At 40.0% G+C, this 8,522-nt stretch overlaps 1 pseudogene; it reads left to right on the forward strand.

Moving 5' to 3' along the window:
- The first annotated feature begins 5,138 nt into the window (after positions 1 to 5,138).
- On the forward strand, positions 5,139 to 5,287 carry LOC141416961 (U1 spliceosomal RNA; annotated as a pseudogene).
- The last annotated feature ends 3,235 nt before the right edge of the window (positions 5,288 to 8,522 follow it).

Consider the following 8,522-nt stretch of genomic DNA (forward strand, 5'->3'; position numbering starts at 1 on the left):
ATGCACAGCTTCCAATCGTCTTCCTCCTGCCTCTCTCCTAAATAGATGTGAGGTGACAGTTTGGGATCACTAGATATGAGGGGATGACATCTAAAGACCACAAGGGACATTGAAATGCACAAATAAATGCAGAATCAAAGAGAAACACGATATTGGAGAAAAGACTAATAAGATAAGAGTTGAAAATTTTAAACTATTGCTGCAAAAGTGATTAAAGTGTGGATAAACAAGTGGAAAATGTCCTGGCACAATCAGCAGAAATCAATCATGAGGGAAAAGATAAGTAAGCTGGAGGGCAGATGCAAAAGACACATGGCAGTGTCTTTAAAGTGCTCGCTGGCTGGGAAGTCATATTTAAGCAAACAGTAGACAACTTTTCCTGGAACAGAGAAGCTTGCCATTAGATGAAAGTATCACAATAAATTGAAGATAGAATAAATTTTACCAATAGTCTGTAAATACTCTTCATTCTGAGATTTGGACATGATAAAAATCTCATGTGTTATGTAAAAACAGATGGCAAAAAAGAAAAGTCACTTTGGCATAGAGTTGTCATCTGCACCCTGGAAGCTAAGACAGTCACCAATGGTGGTGTGCTCAGAGAAGACGTATCATCAAAAGCTACGGAACCCAGTTGCCACGGCAAGAGGAAGACTTGCTGACATACAATGTCATTGCAAGTATTCTACATGGCAAGTTAATCAAATTAAAGGTCAGGTGAGATAAGACGAAGGGGACGAGGTGTCATTGAGGAAGAATGTTGTACTAGAATCCTGGAGCAGCACAATGGCTGCACACTGACTGTAGGGGTGTTCCTAACACCGATCACAGATCACAGTTCCTCACAGCTGGAAACTGCGAACCTCTTACAGCACCTCTGAAAACATCCACGGGATTACTGTGTCTGGGAGGGTGGGGATCAGGGCAAAGGCACAGGGAAGAAGAACATTTTAAGTCCTCATCAGGGAGCCTCAGACTAACCTATAGGCTGAGTCTGGTTAGGATTACCGGATGGAGCAAGCATGGAAACTAGCTCAGCCTGTGGCCTAATTATTTCTTAACGACAACACAATTAACAAAAACTTGTGGTTTAATTTTGACACTTATAGACACAGAAGCATTAAAAGAATCTCAAAACATTACAAAAATTTCAAAGTTTTGTGAATGAACAAGGGGATATGAGGCAAAATAAGGAAATGACATCAAATAAAACAAATAGGAAACAGAACAAAAGTAGAAATTACAAAACCAAGCAGGTGAGCTACTTAAGTAAATTTGAAAAGATCAAGATTATGATATTTTCCTTCTGGTAACTGCTTTTGATGAAGAACAGCGGTGTTACAGAGCCCACTCTAGAGAGATGAATTTTGTTGCTTGATACAGAAGGAATATGGCAGCTTGATATAAAAAGAACAGGGGAGTGAGGTCATCCACTAGGAAGATGTGAAAGACTCGGTTGAATTTAGATCCATGACTATTTTCTTGTGCATCCACAGATAAAATAAACTCAGGATCAGGAAGGTGAAGTTACACGCTTACCTTTGGCTGTCCCGGTGTTTTGCACACTCTGGCCTGGATGTCCCTCCGTTTCCACACACTGTCTGCTCTACCTGGTGAGGCAACTCCATGAACCGGACAGAGCAGGCAGCTGGGATCAGAGCATGTGGCTGTCACAGGCCGGCACCTTGCACTCTTTGTTGGTAAGACTGGTGCTACAGGCTCACTACTGCTTATTGTGAAATGTGAAATAGGAGCTTCATGAATTTTAAGACTTTAAGCATTCGCTGGTAAATGGATGGAATTGGAGAACATCATTCTGAGTGAGGTTAGCCTGGCCCAAAAGACCAAAAATCGTATGTTCTCCCTCATATGTGGACATTAGATCAAGGACAAACACAACAAGGGGATTGGACTTTGAGCACATGATAAAAGCGAGAGCACACAAGGGAGGGGTGAGGATAGGTAAGACACCTAAAAAACTAGCTAGCATTTGTTGCCCTTAACGCAGAGAAACTAAAGCAGATACCCTAAAGCAACTGAGGCCAATAGGAAAAGGGGACCAGGAACTACAGAAAAGTTTAGATCAAAAAGAATTAACCTAGAAGGTAACACCCATGCACAGGAAATCAATGTGAGTCAATGCCCTGTATAGCTATCCTTATCTCAACCAGCAAAAACCCTTGTTCCTTCCTATTATTGCTGATACTCTCTCTACAACAAAATTAGAGATAAGGGAAAAATAGTTTCTGCTGGGTATTGGGGGGGGGGAGCAGGAGGGGGTGGAGTGGGTGGTAAGGGAGGGGGTGGGGGCAGGGGGGAGAAATGAACCAAGCCTTGTATGCACATATGAATAATAAAAGAAAAATGAAAAAAAAAAGACTTTAAGCAAGAATCATTGCATATTCCTCAGCTGGACTAGTCCTTCTCTGATACTAACTAGTGACCAAGAGGGCCTTACTGGTCCCCTCAGCTGGCCTGAACTTTTGAGGGCTTCCTTCCTCCTAACTGTGGGAGGGAAGGAGTCAGAAGCTTATCTCCTTATCTTACCTTCACAGTACCAAATCCCTGTCATTTATTTTATGCACATAGAGATTTCCTATACTCTACATGGATATCTCTTACGTCTCACCAACATCACCACCTGTTATTTTTGTGTTTGTAGGGAATAAAATGCAGCAAAGCTATGCTTGTTGAAGGTTTTGTGCATTTCTAGGTATAATCTATTGACCTCCAAAAACTCAACAAATGCACTATTGACAAGGTGCTCCGCATAGCCCTTGAAGACTCATCTTCAAGAGATGAGTCTTTCCACACCACCTTTAAGCTGTGAACATGGATAGCTTTTGGGAAATAATAAATGAATGAAGTATTTCTGCTACTTTCAAGAATGACTTCCAGCCCTGTAAGAAGGAAGACTATTGCTGAAAGATAAATTCTGAAATTTATGCAGTGAATCAAATTAAATTTAAGGGCTAAGATTGCGGTGTGCTGAAACATGGGCTCGTAACCCTTCACACGGGCAGACTGGAGGCACCTTCACAATGACACCAGGCCCAGACCGCATGCCTGTCCTGGCCTCTGTGCATAGTGGCTGTTGTGAACAATACATGCAGAGTGGGACTGGTGAATCATAGGGTTAAGTTATTACTTTGAACCAAGAGGGTCTGAACACAGAGCCAGCAGTGTGGTAGCTTGGATTCTGCTGAACTGTTGGTAGCTATTGATTCTGTCTGTCAAAACACAGGAAAATTGATTGCATATGAAAACAGTATTCTTTGCAGAAACCACAAGTCTCTGAGTGGTGGCTCAACAGGAATCCTGATGAGGTTTTACTCATTCCTGCACACTTCTGTTGTTGCATGGCATGTTGCAGAGTGCTTCTGGCTCATTATTTAAATATTACAACGACCTTCCTGTCTGATCTCTGATTTTTAATCTGTGGTTCGATGGATTAAAAGTAGTTTAACGTCAGAACTGGACTTTGATCTGACCCATGAAAAAGGTGTCACTGCCATGTCAGGCAGAATGCTTGGTCCATTACTGTAATTTGAGCAGACAGCAGAGAGAACAGTTCTGCTTTAGGCTCCCTTCTCTCTGGATGCTGGAGTGGACACATGCTTTAACACAAGGCAGTAGTTCTGAGAGAGCAATCTTCATGTTTTGCTCCCGTAGGCACCTTCTTTCTGAGAACTTTCATTGAGTCTTGCCAAGACCACCACGGTGTTCAAAGTAGAAAATCTAAGAGAACACGTGCATAGGTGTTCTGAAACTGGGACAGAGATCAGTAAAATTCAGTATCTAGTAAGTATGTAAAGTGCTAAAGAAAAAATGTGTGTGCAGAGATGGGTTTTTAAGGCAGTGCATTCAGGGAAACAAGAAAGAACAGGCCAGGTTGGCAACGCCAGGCAAATCTCTACCAATTCTACAGAAATAAACAAGGCTGGAGAGACGGCACCATGATGAAGGAGAGGAGGAGGTTGACACTTCCGAGAAAAATTCCAAGTGGACGTCGATTTATAACACGAAAGTGGCTCCTGCCTGTGCACATCCAGTTAGAGCGGGTGAGAGGGGTGAGAGCCTCACGTGATGGAAGTCAGCACATCATGCTTTGACCCCTTCCCCTTCTGATACCTGGATGGTTTCTCCTCTCTGGCTTTCTCTGTTACTCAGAGAGTGCAGCCCAAAAATTAATTCTTCTTCGTAGGGAAGACGAATGCATGCTGTAAGGATGCGGTGCTGCAAGGAGAAACCCAAGAAGGGTTGGCTTTCCTCATTTGAAGGAGAAGATAGAGCAGCTATTTCAAACACATGAGTACTTAAATCTTAGCTTATTCAACCTAAATGGTAATATAAGTGAGACAGGACTAACAGAACTGAACTCTAAGAAATCCGACTTTTAAGTTTCTGGTAATGGACTTCAGGAGTTCTCATTATGAATTTGTGTTTTCACACTTGCAGAGTGTAGATATAGCCACAGGTAAAACCACATTTTATTACTTTTAATCTAAAAATAATTTGCACTTTTCCAGAACTAAAGGCATATGATCATCCAGGGAAGAGGCAGTTTCTGGAGACACAGGGAAAACGTCAGTCTTTGAAACGAGCACTGGAGCTGGTCATGCTGAAAACCACCATTTTCAGAGAATTTCACACCTTCCTTGGTTTTGCTTAATCCCTCCTGACTTTGACTCTGTATCATTACTAAAGTTACTTGTTCTGTCATAAGTATTTGATTTTTTTCCTTAAAGAACTTATAGTGAGGAAAATAACCATCTCATTTTCTTTAAAATTATTACATTTTACTCTCAATCAATCACCAGGTGGAAGAAAAGAAGAAAGGCGCCAGAAAACGTCTTCACATTGGACAGACAGTCCAAACTTGTCATAAAAATAGTTGTAACACATTCATCGTAGATCTTAGATCTCTTTCCCCTCATCATTTCTGTCTATAAAATACTGATTTTTTACGGCAAGGGATTGAACTCGGGGCTTTGTGAATGAGAAGTAAATGCTCTACCAATGAGCTGCACCCCAGCCAAATAATGACCCTCTGAAAGAAACTTTAGCTGGGCACCAAAAGTGAATAATGATGTTGGCCTTAAATGTAACTAAATACTTGGCTTTAAAATAAAATAACAATACTTACCTGGCAGGGGAGATACCATGATCACGAAGGTGGTTTTCCCAGGGCAAAGCTTATCCATTGCTGACCCCTGCGATTTCTCCAAATGTGGGAAACCTGACTGCATAATTTGTGGTAGTGGGGGACTACGTTCATACTCTCCCCTAAATAAGGAAAAATTATCTTTAAAAAAAATAAAATAAATAAAATAAAGTAACAAAGGAAGCCATGCAGTCATCAGGAAAATGAGTCTGAGTTCCTTCTAATCACTAGCGGATGCTACTGGCTTCACAAGTAGAAGATAGAGCCATGATGAATAAGTGAAGGGGAAATGAAAACAAACACAGAACCCAAGCCAGGACACCAGTGAGACGCCTTCTCCTCCTCTAGATCAAGTGGAGTATTTGGGAACTTATTTGCCAATTCCTCTCCCAAAATCCTGGGTTTTTTTGTTTGTTTGTTTAAATTTAGACAAAGAAACAACTCACTCTCTTAATATATTCTCTTTCATATAAATTTTGAAAAATATTTAAAGAGATACTTCTGAATATTCTATTTATGAAACAAACATAGTTAAATATAAGAAATACTTTGAAGTGAATGGTAACGAATGGAGTTCCTATCCTGAAAGTGCTAAGGAAGAGCTATGTAAATGTGTGAGAGCAAACTCAATGGTGACGATCAGACATGTTTTTCTGAAAGCAGAAAACAGGCGAGAAAGCACACACTACCAGTTCTGAACACCATGCTGAGTTTCCAGGCCGGTACAGAAAGGCAAAAGGAAAAAAAACAAGATGCACAACTTTGAAAGGAAGAACAAAACATCCATTCCCAAATGACAAGACCATATAATGCAAATCTAAGAAGCCTGATGTATATCAAAGTTTAAAAAATTCTGTATGCCAGCACCAAAAAAATTAGAAAGTTAAATAAAAATAGCATTCTTAACAAGGCCAAAAGTACAAAATAACTAGAAATAATTACAACTTACAAATAAGAATTCCATTTGGAATATATAAAGTCCTATTTGGTTGTTTAAAAATAGAAATGTATACCATAGCCTGCTGGGTTAGAAGGTTTAGTAATAAAAATGTCAATTATCACCAAATTCATTTTTGGGGTATAACACTTCTAATCAGGGAGCAAAAGAGGACCCAGTGGACCCAATAAGTTGGCTCTAAAACCAATATGGAAGTGGACAGAGTCAAGGGTATCTTAGATACTTTTAAGGAAGAACCCAGGGAGAGGGTTCACGTTCAGGATCGCTGCTGTCAGTGTGACCAATGGAACAAAGTAGAGCCCAGAAGAGACTCTTGTGCAATGGCTGTAGTAAGAGGGGCCACTTTGGATTCCTGTGGAAGGTAGAGAGTCCTTTCTATCAGTAAGTGATGCTGGAAGAAGTGGTTTCCACAGTGAGAAACTCTACAGCCCAGCGCGGTGGTCTCATCTCAATAACAAAGTAGGGGAGACATTCTAGGTCAACAATCTGATGTCACAGATCTTCCAATGACTTGTCAAAAAGTTAAAAGATAGAAAATTTTAGGTTGGGTTTACTATAGAGCAATGAAGCGCCCATGTACTCTTCATCAGAGTGCAAACTTTATACACACAAGCGTATTTTGGGAGAAAGTTTGACTTGCACTTTGAGAAACTTATATCCAAGATAAGCTGAGTTAGTGACTCAGAAAACCTACAAAGAGGGGGGTACTACGGTCAAATGCATGTGTTAAGAAACATGACTGTGTTGGCCCCTCTGACCAAATTTCTGTTTTTTCCAGGGAAACATGCATTTTTCCCTATGAGTGAGATGCAGGGAAGAGATACAGACCCTCAAATCTTGTTGTCAAATTTTCTTGGTATTTGTTGAAACTAGGTCTACTTCAAACTTTCTTTTTTGGGTTTCAAATAAATGTGAAAATGTAATTCTTAAAGTGTGTAAAGTACTTATAATATGTGATTAGCATCTCTCCGAAATACTACTGGCCACATGAGTACATGTTAGTGTGAATACACTATGTCTGCTCATATGTGCACCAGGTTACATGTGGAAGAAGGTTTCTGAAACTATTCTTTGAGTCATACTAGAAATAGCCAAAATGGGTGTCAGCAAAAAATGGATAAATTTATTGTGGTACTTTTATTCTGTGGAACTGTAATAATGAAAATGAAAGAACTTTGTGATGTATAGTTATGTATCATACAATAATATGTGAAATTCTTTGGGTTTTTTTTTTGATAGTGCTGGGGTTTGAACTAGGGGACTTGTGATTACTTGGCATGCGCTCTACCACTTGAGCCATGCCCCAACCCTCAGATTGTGTCTTCTCTGTTCACAACTTACTCTGTTGGGTTTTCTATATCATGAAGTTTTCCATGTGACCCTCTGAGAACCTCCAGGTATACACTTTCTGCCATTCTCTTCTCAATTTCAGCCACCTGCTGGAAATGTCTACCTACTGGAAATGTCCACCTACAAGGAAGACTAAGTTCCAAAGAAGGTTGAATCACAGAACCCTACATTCAAATCCACTGGGACTAACACATGAGTTAAAGTAGCTAAAATCCAACAAATCACTTTTAACTCACATTTCCTTTTGATCATTTCACAAATCCTTTATGTGTTTCTGTAATGGAACTCTGAGATGTTATCTATTCTTTTATGCTGAACAGAAAGAAAATTAAGTGATTTCTATCCTTTAAAATAATGTTTTATAGGTGATGATTCTTAGTAAAAGTAGCATTGTTGTAAAATGAATAGATATGAAATGATTGATTGATTTATGACATAGTGTTCCATGAAAATAGAATTTGCCAAAAATGGGAATGAATTTAGTGATACTGAAATCACACATAGGGTGCCAGCTAGAGAGATTTATTGACATAAAATATATTTAGATAGAGGGTAGAATGTCATTGTAAATGCAAAGAAAGGAAAAATGGTATTTTTGTTGCTATTGGAATGTAGCTTGTGAAATAATGGTATCAATATTGTAGACCTGGGGCCCTTGAAGAACAGCTCAAACTTCCCCTGAAATTCTCTACACTTCTGGCTGCTTGGCTCCACTCAAAACTGGCACAACACCGTTAGTCTAAAGGTCATTTCCTGAACCTGGGAACACGAGTTGTGTGTTGTGAGATCCATCTGGAAGGATTTTCCAAGGTCATAATGACTTGGCAGATGGTCCCTGCCACGGTGGTTCCATTTAGGATTTTTTTGATGCTATGATGATATGAAAGTAATGCCCACTCAGCGGAAACCACATGACAAATTTTGAATTTGGATGTTTTCCCAGGCTAGCAATATGAGGTAGGAAACTGTCCCATGATGCTTGGGAGTAGCATGAGTCTTACCTTCCCATCAGCCATGAGATCAGGAGGGGACACAGACGTGCTCCACCGT

The sequence above is a fragment of the Castor canadensis genome, chromosome 14, assembly GCF_047511655.1.
Source record: "Castor canadensis chromosome 14, mCasCan1.hap1v2, whole genome shotgun sequence".
NCBI lineage: Eukaryota > Metazoa > Chordata > Mammalia > Rodentia > Castoridae > Castor > Castor canadensis.